We start from the raw sequence: 13,697 nt of genomic DNA on the forward strand, positions 1-13,697 counted from the left end.
GCTTAGCTATTGTGTTGGAGACCGTTTGAGTGTACGTATCCATGTATGTATCATTAGCAAAATATCTCATAAATGCTTGAATTGATTTGGATCAAAATTGACATATACATTGTGTATTGGTTTGGTAAGAAGTTTTCCTGTTTTGGTGGAGATCCAATACAGATCAAGATTACGGGTCAAGGTATAAGCTGAATGTGCGGCATTCTCATGAATACTTGATCCGAGCCACATCAACCGCACACAAAATGTGTGTAAGGATGGGCAAATAGTGACTGACTTTGCTGCAAATCGATCAAAGGCCAAGGTCACGACTGGTCATGGTCAGATTTCGGGTGCGTCGTCTCTGTGTTCTCTGATCGCTTTTGATCCAGTTATTAATTGTGATGATGATGGTTGTGGTGGTACTGTAAAAATGTTGCTGTTGTGATGATGGTCATGGTACTGTAAAAGACAGCGGCGATGTGATGCTTGTTTGTTACTTTGCTGCTCCAGCTGCTGCTGTTGCTGCTGCTGCTGCTGATGTTGATGATGATGATGATGATGATGTTGATGATGATGATGATGATGATGATGATGCCGTGATAGAGGAGGACTGAGGTGTGTGAAAGTCATAATTGCTTTGCCCCCACCACGTCCACACCTAATTGTTGTTTGATTACATTCTTCTTGTGGTTATTGTTTGGTCTTGTTGTGGTTGATTATAATAATGACTCAAGGCGGCACCTTTGTAGCATGGATTTTTTATTATTAATGTTGAGAACATTTTATAAATATGAAAGAAAAACATTTAAGAGCCGAATGCTAATCACCTGCCAGAATATGTTACTGACCAAGTCCAAGATTTTGGCCATGTCTTTCAACCTTGAAGGATTCATGTTGATAGCTCTAGCCGTTCGTGAGATATAATGGAGCTAAAGGCTGACGATAAAAACTAGTTGACCTTTGACAGCCATTTTGGCGACCTTGACCCCGAGTGCCCATCTTTGAACTCGGCCAAGATTTTGGCCATATCTTTTTACCCTGAAGGTTTCATGCTGATAGCTCAAGCCATTCATGAGATATAATGGGGACACACACACACACACACACACACACACACACACACACACACACGGGGGAGGCGGTAACTCAGTCGGTAGAGAGGTGGCCTGCAGTCCTACCGGACACAGGTTCAAATCCCCGCTGGGGCAGGGAACAGTTTAATGATTTGAATTTACTAAAGACAGACTTTACTGATCAACCAGAAGACCTGCTGACATGTCCTAAAAATACCCCCGCTAATACCAGTACATCAGTCCTGTATGAGACAGCCTTAGTATGTATTCAGTATGGACGCTGGGTGTTAGCGCCGAAGTGGTGACATGCAGAGGTGTATGGTATGTAGGAGGACTACTGGGCCTTGGGAGCAGGCTGTGAAGCGTATGCCCAGAGTCGGACACACACACACACACACACACACACACACACACACACACACACACACACACACACACACACACACACACACACACACACACACACACACACACACACACACACACACACACACACAGAGAGAGAGAAAGGCGGGCAAATACATTATCTCTGCTTTGTAAAGGCGGGCGATAATAATAATAATAATAATAATAATAATAATGGTAGTAGTAGTAGTAGTAATAGTAGTAGTAGTAGTACTATAGTAATAGTAATCATCATCATCATCATCATCCAACCCTCTGTTGCCCCGTGAGGAGCGTCAGAGCCCGGGGCTAGGCAAATTGGTGCTGACATTTAAGATGAGAGTGACCAGCCTAACTCATCCCTGTATAATAATAGTAATAATAATAATAGTAATTGTTATTATTATTATTATTATTATTATTATTATTATTATTATCATTATTATTATTATTATTACTATTAATTTTATTGTTTTGTTGTTGTTTATTTACCTCTATAGTTTAATATTGTTTTGAGCTCGGTAACACAGTTTTGATTGGTTTCATAGTTAATTTGTTTGGTAATAATGAAATGCTCTGAGTTTCTGTGGAACTAATTGTCGTGAATATCACATAGTTTGAGTATTTGTTCCCTTATTATTGTAATTGCTGTTTATTTGTTTCTGTATTAATGCTGCTGTGATGTTTGGTGCTGTTATTTGCTGTTGCCGCTATAACTGCTTTGGCTGTTTGTATTGTGATTATCATTGTTTTTTATTTTCATTTTTTTGCTGTTTTTTTTTTGTCATACTTAATGTTCTCGTGTTTGTGAGTTATGATTGTTACTATTGTTGATGTTTTCGTGTTTATTATTTATGATGTTGTTGCCTTTAGTTATTATTGATATACTTACGACAGTACAGTTGTTTCACCTTCACTTGGCCAGATATCCGACCTCTTGCTCTGTATATCACGTAGCTCAGTGATGGAAAAAAGGCTGTACAACGGCTGTACATCCCCTTCATCGTATTCTTCGTGACTAGCGTTATATTCTAGTTTTAATCTCCTCTTACAGCTCAACATTCAATTCAAAACCAGTATTTTTGCTGTCTCTGCTATAAACTCTTACTGAAAGTTTTATGCGTGATTTTGATTTACATATTTACGAATGTTGTTTTTGGCAACTAGTAACATTATGCCTGCAAGTATTTGAGAGTATAAAATTAATATTGATATCGGTTTGGTATAGATGGAAATACCGGTTAATGTGGCTACAAACACCAGCTTCTATGGCTACGTTTATCGGCTACTATGATGACAGATACTCGTAGATATCGAGTAGTATGGCTGCAGATATCGGCAAGTATAAAGATCGGCTAGGATGTATGTAATTGTCGGCAAATACATATACCTGGCATGTGTACCTAGCGGCTAGAATCGATGCTTGTAGTAAACGGGTTGTGGAATATCAACTAGCACGGCCGCAGACATCAGCGTGAGACATCTGTTAGTACAAATATCGGCTAATGGGGCTATAAAATCAGTTGCTAAAATTTTCGACTATGGCTGCAAATATCGGCTAGGACAAATATCAGCTAGTATGGCTGCAAATATCGGCTCGCACAGATAACGACTATTGTGACTGTAAATATTGGCCACTAGAGAAATCGACTAGTATGACTGCAAATATCGGTTAGTGCAAATACCGACTAGGATGGGTGCCAGTATCTGCGAATGTGTCTTTAAATATCGGCTAGAATCGCTGAAAATATCGGCTGCTATAATCGGCCCACCTCATAATGTTTCTTTTTTCAGTAATTATCGTAACTGGTGGGATTTTTTCCTGACTGAATCTTTCAGTCCAGCTACGTAATTATTCTTTGCTGTTGCTCTCACCAGATGATTTTCTTGAGCTTATCAGAGCACCCTAGCGACAGAGGGGTTAACGAAGGCCACATCGTACCCCTCCTGTCTGAATAGCCTCTCCCGGCCTTGGTCAAATCGTCTGGAGAAAGCAAGAATAGATGATCAAAGCACGTCACAGGATTGAAGGAGTTTAATTTCTTGTTACTGCCAGATAAATCCGTTCAGCGTAGGGGTGATATCCGAAAGGGAAGGCTTAGAGACTGTGTACTGTATATTAATCCCTTCAGTGCGAAGGATTTTTCCATAGTTAAATGTAGTTGTCTGGGAGTAGGAAAATGATGATGATGACTATGATAATGATGGTAATAATAATGATATGAATAATAATAATGATGGTAGTAGTAGTAGTAGTACTCGTACTAGTACTAGTAGCAGTAATAATAATAATAATAATAATAATAATCCATCCATCCATCCATCATCCAATCCGACGTTGCCCCATGAGGAGCGTAGGAGCCCGGGGCTAGGCAACTGGGTCTTGACATGTAAGATGAGAGTGACCAGCCTCACTCATCCCTGAGTGGCATTACATGAGCAATAAACCCCAACCACCCCTTGGATATAAACCTTCACTGGCCCAATCCGATTGGAGCGCTGCAGTTACCCACTAAACCACCAGGCGCCAAAATTGGGTTATATGGTTACCACCCAGCATTGCAAATGGTTTCCTGGTGTACAGGAAACCATTTGGCTTGTCACTTAGTGTACTGTAGAGTCACTCACAGACAGAAGGAAGAGGAAAGAATAATGGAATAAAAGACAGAAGTGGGAGTGTAAAGTCACCGTGGGCAGAAGGACGAGGAAAGAGGAAAGGGCAGATACTCGAGAGCAGTACTGCATCGAGTGAGTGGATGGTGAGTGCCCCCACCCACCACAAATAATAATGATAATAATAATAATAATAGTAAGAATAATAATAAATTACGTCCGCGGGCAGATAACCTTTTAAAAAATACTAATATTTCTAAAAAAACATAATTCCTTCACTTGAGAAATAAAAGTTTACACGGAAATGTCGAGAAATGATTTCATGTATTTTTCTATGTGAGAGAGCCTGAATTTTCCATTATTTTTTATTTATTTATTTAATTTATTTTTTGCCTAAGAGAACAAGCTTCGTTTTTAATTTACGAGAATAAATTGAACTTTAATATTTACGTAGCATAAAAGAGGAAGGTGTGTGTGTGTGTGTGTGTGTGTGTGTGTGTGTGTGTGTGTGTGTGTGTGTGCACTTACATTAGTGAAATTAGCTAGCGTTTGTGTAAGAGAAAAATAACTCCGTAGTTAATGAGAGTAAAAGGTAAAAACTGTGCAAGAGAAAGAGGAATACAGGAAAGCAAAAATGTAATTAAAAAGAAAAAAAAAGAATGAACGAGGGGGAAATGAGGACGAAAGAGAACTGAAGCAGGTTACCTATGAGGGAGGAAATGATTAGCAATACGGAAAAATAGGGAAAAGGACAAGAAACTGGAAACGGAACATGAGAAAAGAAGAGAGAGAGAAAAAGGGAGATGGGAAAGGGGAAGGAACCCAAATTACATGCAATAAACAGAAAGATGAAAGAGACGGAGAACGAATAGCGATAGACTGAAAGAAAAAATGATGAAAGAAAATAAAGATGCAGGTTGGAAAGGCACGCAACACAAATTACGTACCAAGGGAAAAAAAAGTCTCAAGCCTCTCCCCCCCCCAAAAAAAAAAAAAAAAAAAAAAACAGGAAGAGCAAATGGAATACGGTACGAAACAGCCTGAAAATTTTTACCAGGGGGGAACAACAGCAAACCAGCTTTTATTTTTATTATTTATTTTCCTTGGAGCTCCAGCAGGCACTATTATTCACGGCGAGAGAGAGAGAGAGAGAGAGAGAGAGAAGAGAAGAGAAGAGAAAAAGAAAGACAGAGGGAGGGGACCATCTTCGTATCGCCCGCGGTAACGTAGAAACTAAACAAAGAAAATACATATATATAAATAAAAAAACGGAAAAAAAAATCGCTAGAGAATTTTGAAAAGTGCTTAGCTCGTTCCGTAAGCGGCTTAGACAAGGAGCACTTTTATTTCTGAGAGCGAAAAGAAGATTATACTAAATCTTTGTGTTGGCTTCTTGGGGTTGGGTTACGACTGCGCTTGGGAGATTAGAGAGAGAGAGAGAGAGAGAGAGAGAGAGAGAGAGAGAGAGACAGACAGACAGACAGACAGACAGAAGGCGATGTAAGGGAGACATGGGGGAGAGGCTGGGGTTTTGGATATAAGAGTGACTGGGGAGATTAAGGTGAGAGAGAGAGAGAGAGGGGGAGGGGGGTATGAGTGACTGGGGAGATTATTGTGAGAGAGAGAGAAAGAGAGAGAGAGAGGGAGGGAGAGAGGATGTGGGGTGTTAGAGTTACCAGGGAGATTAAATACGGGGAGGGAGATGAGGGTGGAGGAGTGGGAGGGAGGGCAGGGAATAATCGTGGGAGTAAAGGAGAGGGAGAAAAAACAAGAGAAATTGATGATAAGATGGTGGCAGGGAAGAGCAGACAGGGAAATTACGTGGGAGGAGGGAGAAAGGAAAAGAAGTGTGTTAGGTGAGAGAGAGAGAGAGAGAGAGAGAGAGAGAGAGAGAGCAGGGGAATTACGTGGGAGGAGGGAGAAAGGAAAAGAAGTGTGTTCGGTGAGAGAGAGAGAGAGAGAGAGAGAGAGAGAGAGCTGGGGAATTACGTGGGAGGTGGGAGAAAGGAAAAGAAGTGTGTTAGGTGAGAGAGAGAGAGAGAGAGAGAGAGAGAGAGAGAGAGAGAGAGAGAGCAGGAGACAAACGTGGGAGGAGGGAGAAAGGAAAAGAAGTGTGTTAGGTGAGAGAGAGAGAGAGAGAGAGAGAGAGAGAGAGAGAGAGAGAGAGAGAGAGCAGGGGAATTACGTGGGAGGAGAGAGAAAGGAAAAGAAGTGTGTTAGGTGAGAGAGAGAGAGAGAGAGAGAGAGAGAGAGAGAGAGAGAGAGAGAGAGAGAGAGAGAGAGAGAGAGAGAGCAGGGGAATTACGTGGGAGGAGGGAGAAAGGAAAAGAAGTGTGTTAGGTGAGAGAGAGAGAGAGAGAGAGAATGCGTGGGATGAAAGGAAAGGGGACGGGAGAGTGCGTGTGAGGAAAAGGAAGGGAGACTCTGCGGGTAGAAAGGGAAGAGTATGTGGGAAGAAGCGGAAGGTAGAATGTGTGTTGGAAGACAAAAGAGAGTGTGTTGTAGGAAGGAGGAGAGAGAGAGAGAGAGCGTGGGAGGATAGAGAAGGGAGGGTATGTAAGAGGAGAGGGAAGGAAGAGCGTGTGAGAGGAAAGGTGGATTGAGAATGTGAGAGGGAGGGAAACGAAGGGCGAGAACGTGGGAGGAGAGGAAAGTGAGTGTGTGGGAAGAAAAGGGAAGGAGAGCGCGGGGGAGAAAAAAGAAAGTGGAAGGGGACGAGGAAAATGAGTGCCTGGGGAAGGAATGAAAGGAAATTTAAGCAAGAATACAAAAGAAAAGACAATAAAAAGTTACAAAGAAATATCATCATATAGTAGGGGTTTAAGAGGAAGCTTAGCTGAACGGGAGACGGAAAAGATTAAAAAGGAGGGAGACTGAGGACGAGGGAGATTGAATAAGAGATTCGTAATGAGGAAGCGCTGGAAGGAATAAAGGCTGTGATGAAAGAATGGACAGGAGGAGGAGGAGGAGGAGGAGGAGGAGGAAGAGAGGGGGAGGGGGTGATGAAGGAAAGATAAGAAAGACGATGATGAAAAGGGAGAGAGAAATTGGGGTAGGAGGAGGACAGGTAAGAGGGTCATACAGAAAAGATAGGAGGGTAGGACAGGGAGGCAAGTTAATGAAGTAAAAATAAAGGTGGGAGAAGAAATAAATGTGTTGAGCAGAAAAGAAGGAAGCAATTGGATAAAGATGTGATGGGGGCTGAAAATCGGTGGAAAGTGAAAAGGAAATAAAAACGCCAAAATTGGGAAAATGGGGAAATCTAGAAAAAAAAGGAGTTAGAGAAATGGAATGCAACAAAAATAACAGTAGGCAAATTCTTGAAGATGGGGTTAATACTTGGGAGGATTTTAGGTCAGGCTGAAAAGATGACATGTCAGAGAAGTTGAAGACTGAGTAAATGGGAAGTGATGGTGATGTACTAAAAATGAGAGTAGAAGGGAAGGAGTAAGATATGAGTGAGTGAGGAAGGTTATGAGAATGAATGGAAAATTAAAAGGGGATGAAAGAAAGATATTAGATAAACGGGATAAGGGGGGAATATAAAACAGATCAAATAAGAATAGAGACTAGGCTAATAAACAGTGGTAAATAGTATGAATAAAGAAAGTGCTTGAAGGAATGCTAAGATGATATGCTGGGGAAACCAAAGAACAAGTTAGTGGGAAAAGAAGGGAATGTAAAGTACGGAGCAGGGTTCAAGAAATGGCCTGATGGGGGGGTGAAGAACACAAAGTTGGGAAACGGAGATGACAAAAAAAAGTACGAGAAAAGGGAAAAATATACATGCATTATTCATGGAAGGAGAGAGTGAAATAGATTAAGTCCTTTTACAATGACTGCGCTTATTTTGTGCTGGAGTCGGACGCCTTCACGTGGTGGCACGAATATAATCAAGCTGTTTCGTCGTCCCTCGACTCCCTGCCCATCCCTCGAAAGGTTGAGAATAGTCCCCAAGCAGTGAAGCCAATAATGAAGGCTAAAATTATCCAAACTTTCCATTTCGAAGAGACTTTCTAAAGGTGAATATAATTGTGTCTGGATGTGGCATGACTAAAATAATAAATACGTCATTGTACTAAAAGGGTCAACAGTAGAAAAGTGGCTGCTACGTGTAGAGGTAGGCCGACAGAGGTAAAATTAAGTGGAGGAAAATATCAACAGGTTAAAATCAGTAAAGGTAAGATGTAATAGATATGATTACAGGGAATAAGGGAAATTAGATTCGAGAGAGAGAGAGAGAGAGAGAGAGAGAGACTCTCTCTCTCTCTCTCTCCCTCTCTCCCACCCTTCCTCCCTCCTTCCTTCTTTAATCCTCTTACGATCGGGGCCTGTGTCTCGCCTCTGCTTTCTTTCCCCTTCCCTTTGTTCTCACCCCTTTGTCGCCATTCTCTTCCTCTTTTCTTTAATCCATTTTCGCTCCGGCTTAAGTTTACCCCTCCCCCCTTGTTTTCGTATCTTTTTGTTTATTTCATTTTTTTTATCGCCACTTTCATATCCATCCATTCATCCATCAGCTAATTGCGTTTCCCCATAGTATATACAATTCAGGTAGTGAAGACGAAGAGATCGGTCACATTTCCCTGAGCAGCATGAGATGAACAATAATCTCGAACCACTCACAAGACCTACTCTTGTAGCGCGCATTGAACTGGATCATTTCAACCCACTAGGCCGCCAGGAAGTTCTCATCACAGACCATTATATATATTTTTCTATTATCCACCTTACCACGCTCTCCTTCAGTCCTGTTTTCATTTAATAATGCTTGACCCATTCATCCTGAACACATCTCTTAAACTGATAAATTATCGGTTAACCAGAACTGTACAGTACAAGAGAACGACGTCATCGACCTAAAGGAGTTAAAGGAAACTGCTTCACCACCTGAAGCCATCGGACGTCTCTTTCTGCTCAGTGTAGTTGTAGATCGTTGACTAGATTATATATATATATATATATATATATATATATATATATATACCTCTTTGGCTAAGGGGGTGCAAGTATTAAATTATCGACCACACAAAGGAGTTCAAAGTACAGTGCGAAACCATACCAGTTGATAATCACCTTTGGTTGAGACCAGAAGTTTCGAACTGAGGTCAGAGATGCTCATTGGTCGGCATGAGGTCCCTAAGGGTGCGGCCACACTTGCTTGAAACATGTGTTGGCAACATTTTTCAAACTGTACCCGGAACATTGTTACAGACATATTTGTCGCAGAAGTGTCTCGAACATGTTAGCAGCTCTGCTGGAATCAAGTTGGTAGCACCGGTGTGGACGAGGCATTGAGAAGCGGACATGAATCTAACAGCAGTACACCATTACCTGCGACCGATACCGTTTCAAAATCTGCCTTTGACATCCTGAAAAAATTACTAAGTTCTGATGTATCCCCCACTTGCACCGGCAGCAGTCCATCGTCGTATCTAACGAGGTCATTTACAAAATGATATCCATCACCATGGGGGTTTGCCTTACGTGATGGACGCACACAGAATTGCCGACGAGCGCGTATTTTTTGTCCCTGCTGTGCACATAATAAAACCATTGCGGCTGCGGCAAGTAAGGCGTCCTCCCTCATCGCCAAGTTGCTGGGTTCTATCTGTCACAAGTCTGGACGACACGGCTACTTCACTTTTATTTCGAACATTTCAGTGACTTCCTCGAAAATCATGCTCGTGACATTGCCCATAACATGTCTGTGACATGTTGCTAACATGTTCGAGGCATGAATCTAACATGTCACGAGCAATGTTTCCGACAATGTTCGAGGGCAAGTGTGGTCGCACCCTAAGAGATCCAAGGTGCGGGGGAGGAGAGATAGTACATATTTTTCTTCCCTATTGACGTCTGGTAACGCGATTAGTAGACAATCCTGGTCGGAGTATACTGTAGTCAAGGTGCCTTGGGTCGAGTCCAAGAGGCGAATAAAGATTTTTCAGTCAAATCGACGCTAATAGAGGCGTTGGTCGGTCTCCCGTCCTTGAGTGTTCTGGACTAACGGTAGCTTAATCTTGGGTCTCGAACTTCTGAAGTGGGCAAAATAAGATTTATTTATTTTTATTTATTTATTTTTTGCGATAAGTTGGTGATATCGTTTTTGCACATTTGCCTTTCATTCATTAACGGAAATTGTTATCGTCGATGCTTAGTGTAACAGGAAGATGCAACAGTTGTTCTGAATGCCTTGACACTTTCACGTGTACACTAACCTGCTTTTTCCCTTTGCAGGTAAGTGTTGGGTCTTGTTTGCCCTACATTGCGATGCCTATGGTGAGTAATGAACAACGAGATACTGTGAAACTGGATTCCGTTTTGACCTTTATACGTGTAGTCCAAGAGAGAAATGATGATGTCATAGTTAGGGAGATCGCTTTATTTACTCTGAACAAAACATAACAACATGGCTTTTACTGAAGACATAGAAATTTGTGGAACTGCCTCTCTTTAGATACAACAGTAAACAAAAAAAAAAATGTTTACTTTTCTCATTTTTGTCGAAACCATAATTTTCACACATTTTTCAGAGAAAGTCTTTTCGTTACTAAAACACCAAAATCCACTTTATATATCTGTAGCCAGACAGTGTTATCCAGCGGAGATAATTCACAGGTAAGCTATAGGTTAACTACTGCAACACGATTACAAATTATGCAGCTTGTGCTTGACACTTACCGACGATTTTATCCAGTAAAAGAGAAACCCTGGTGGTGTAAGTGTTTGTGGAGACTGTATCTTAACCCTAAGGTTCGAGGTGTCTCCCTTAAGCTGAATATAATAGCCAGAGGATCGCAAAATTAAAACGAAAAATAGCTACGTCCCACGGCTGACGGGGGTTAAATGAAGCGTCGTGGATTTTGTGGGTAAAGGTGATATTGGTCCACTTGAAACGCTAACTCCACCTCAAACAACCTGCTCCTTCCTCCCTTTCTTGTCTTACCAACTTGTCTTTGCCCTGGGTTTCCTGTGGCTCGCTTTTAGGCCATTTTTTCGTCCTTTCTCCTGTTTACTCGATCTTCCGTTTCTCTTCCGTTTATTCTTCTGTATTACGCGTTTGATTATATTTTTTTGTTTTTTCCTGTGAAGCACCTTCTAGTTCTTTTCCCGTCATTGTTGTTATTATACGCTTTTAAGTTTCTCTGTAGCTTAGTCTTTTGTGATGCGTTTTTTATTATCTTCCGTTCATTCTCGTGTTACTCTATCGTTAATCCATTTTTCTGAGTTTTTTTTTCGCGCTTTAGTTTCCCTTCCATTCATTCTCCATTTACTAGCCTTTTCAAAAGTTCCCGATTTGCCTTTGCCTTATATACTTTTTTTTTTTTCCCACTCATTTTAGCTTCTCTCTTGTTCAGACACTTGTGACTTGGTTAACATTTCTAGTGTTAATTATGCTTTGATTCACCCCTACCTACCAATTTTGTTCATTCTTCTACATCTCTTGTTTTAGTCGATTTTTTGTCGTTTCTAGTGTTTTGTCATTTTTCAGATTCTCTTGTGTTCAGTAACTCTTTACTCCCTCCCTCCGCTGTTCTTCTCTGGCTTTCTTTTTAGTTCGTCCTTAGTTCTTTCTTTTATAGCTTTCCATTTAGTCTTTAGCTCTTTTTTCTTAGCTTTCTTTTAAGCCCATATTCAGTCCCTTATTGTGTGACCCTGTTTTGCCCATTTTCAGTCCCATATCTTATGACCCGTTATAGACCCGTTTTCTCTTTCTATTTTTTTCTTTCTAAGTCACTCTTTAGCTCTTTCTTCTACGGCCCTCATTTTAGTTCATCGTTAATCCTTTCGCCTCTGATTCTCTTCTTAGCCCATCTTTAGTGCCTTCTTCAATGGCTCCTTTTAAAGTTCATTTTTAGCCTTTTCTCTTGTAGCGCAGTTTTTAGTCAGTTTTAAGTCATTTCTTCCCTGACTCACTGTTTACACCCTCTTTCCTTCCTAATCTTTCTTATTCTTCATTTTCCTCTTTCCACTATTCAGCACGGATTTTTTTTTTTCACTTTCGTCCATTCTTTTGTCAATTTCTTTCCATTCTTTCGCCCATTATACCTCGTTCCCTCATTCTCTTACTCCCTTCATTCTCCTGCGGCTCTCATTTTACTTACTCTTTCATGCCTTCTCCTGTTACTTCAGTTTTCTTACTCGCACGTTCCTCCAGCCTCCTCCTCTAATACTTGTATGTCCTCTTTACTCCTAGGTCTCTGTTTTACTCCTTCATTCGTTCAGTTTCTCTCTTTGTTCATTCTTCCTTTGGCTACCTTTCAATTTCGTCTTTCCTTCATTCTTGTTTATGTATTTAGTCTCTTCTCCAGTTGCTCTCTTTTTGCTCCTTCTTTCCTCCATTCACCAGTCTCTCTCTCTCTCTCTCTCTCTCTCTCTCTCATAATTCTCCGCCTTTCCCCTATTTTCCCGTTCCTTCCCCTTCTGTTTGTCTCTCCAGCAGCACACTAAAGGTTTTTGCTTTCCCGTAACCTGATGCCAACCCCCCTCCCCCTCTTCTCTCTCTCTCTCTCTCTCTCTGCAATTGCCATCCCACTCTTTATTTTACACACGTCCTTCCCCCCCCCCCACACCCCATCTCTCATGCTTAATTATCTTCCTCACTCACGCCTTCTTTTCTTCTCTTCCTCATCTTTCCTGCCTTCTTTCCCTCCCCCTATATAATGCACACGCTCACCCTCTCCCCCTTTCTCATTCCTTCTCTTCCCTTTAGTCTCTATCATTTTCTCATACCTCAGTCACACTCGCCCTTCTCTTTCTCTCTTCCTCACTCCCCTCTATCACTCACTCTCTCACCCCCCCCTCTCTCTCTCCCTCTTTCTCTCTCCCTCCCTTCTTTCTCCCACACCCTCTCTCTCCCTTCTCCCTCGGCCACGCTAAACGCCCTTTCTTTAATGTCCGATCAGGTGACAAGGCTTAATTGCCCATGGTCCCCTTCTCTCTCTCTCTCTCTCTCTCTCTCTCTCTCTCTCTCTCTCTCTCTCTTCCAGTACTCCTTCAGTGTCCCTTTTTAATTTATTCTTCTTCTCCCTCCTCCTTCCTTGTCTTATGTTCGCTGTGTTTTGTTTTCTTTCTCACGTTTCTTCACCTTTTGCTCTTCCTTTTCTTCACCTCCTCCGTCAGTCGGATCCTTACTTGATTTTCTTGTGTATTCAGTGTCATTTGTTTTCTTTTATTATTCTCCCATCCCTTCCTCTTCCTCCTGTTCTTGCTTAACTTTTTCTTTCCAAAACTTTTATTTTTTCCTTTCGCTACAATAAAAAAAATGCCTTTTCATTTTTAGTCATTACTTGTATCACCCTCGTCCTTCTCTGTTAATTTTTACATTCATTCTTCTTTTCATTCCTCTATGCACTTTTTTTTTTTCGCTTCACTTCTTTGTATTCTCTTTTCTATCTTACCTCCTAATTACTGTTTCCTTTAGTATCCGTCTTCTTGTTTATTCCTATTCACTCCTTTTCAGTCTCTTAATCTCATTCATTTCTATTCCTTCAAACCCAGTTGTCTTTATTCCTTATTATTCTCCAGTCTAACCCTCCCTCTTCTCATTCCACTCTCCTTTTCTTACCTGTTTTTATTTCAGTTTGTCTTCTCTTTTGACTTTCCTTCTTTTACTAAATTTTGCAGTGTTTTCCTCTTCATTTT

General features: G+C 41.2%; 1 protein-coding gene across 1 annotated transcript in view; it reads left to right on the forward strand.

The window, feature by feature from the left end:
* The window catches only part of LOC145406483 (protein O-mannosyl-transferase Tmtc1-like), an 894,634-nt gene that overhangs the window by 338,132 nt on the left and 542,805 nt on the right, over positions 1 to 13,697 (forward strand). The gene's annotated exons all lie outside the window — the stretch shown is intronic.

This window comes from Coenobita brevimanus, chromosome 70 (assembly GCF_032717465.1).
Source record: "Coenobita brevimanus isolate Jiangsu-jjx chromosome 70, ASM3271746v2, whole genome shotgun sequence".
Lineage (NCBI taxonomy): Eukaryota > Metazoa > Arthropoda > Malacostraca > Decapoda > Coenobitidae > Coenobita > Coenobita brevimanus.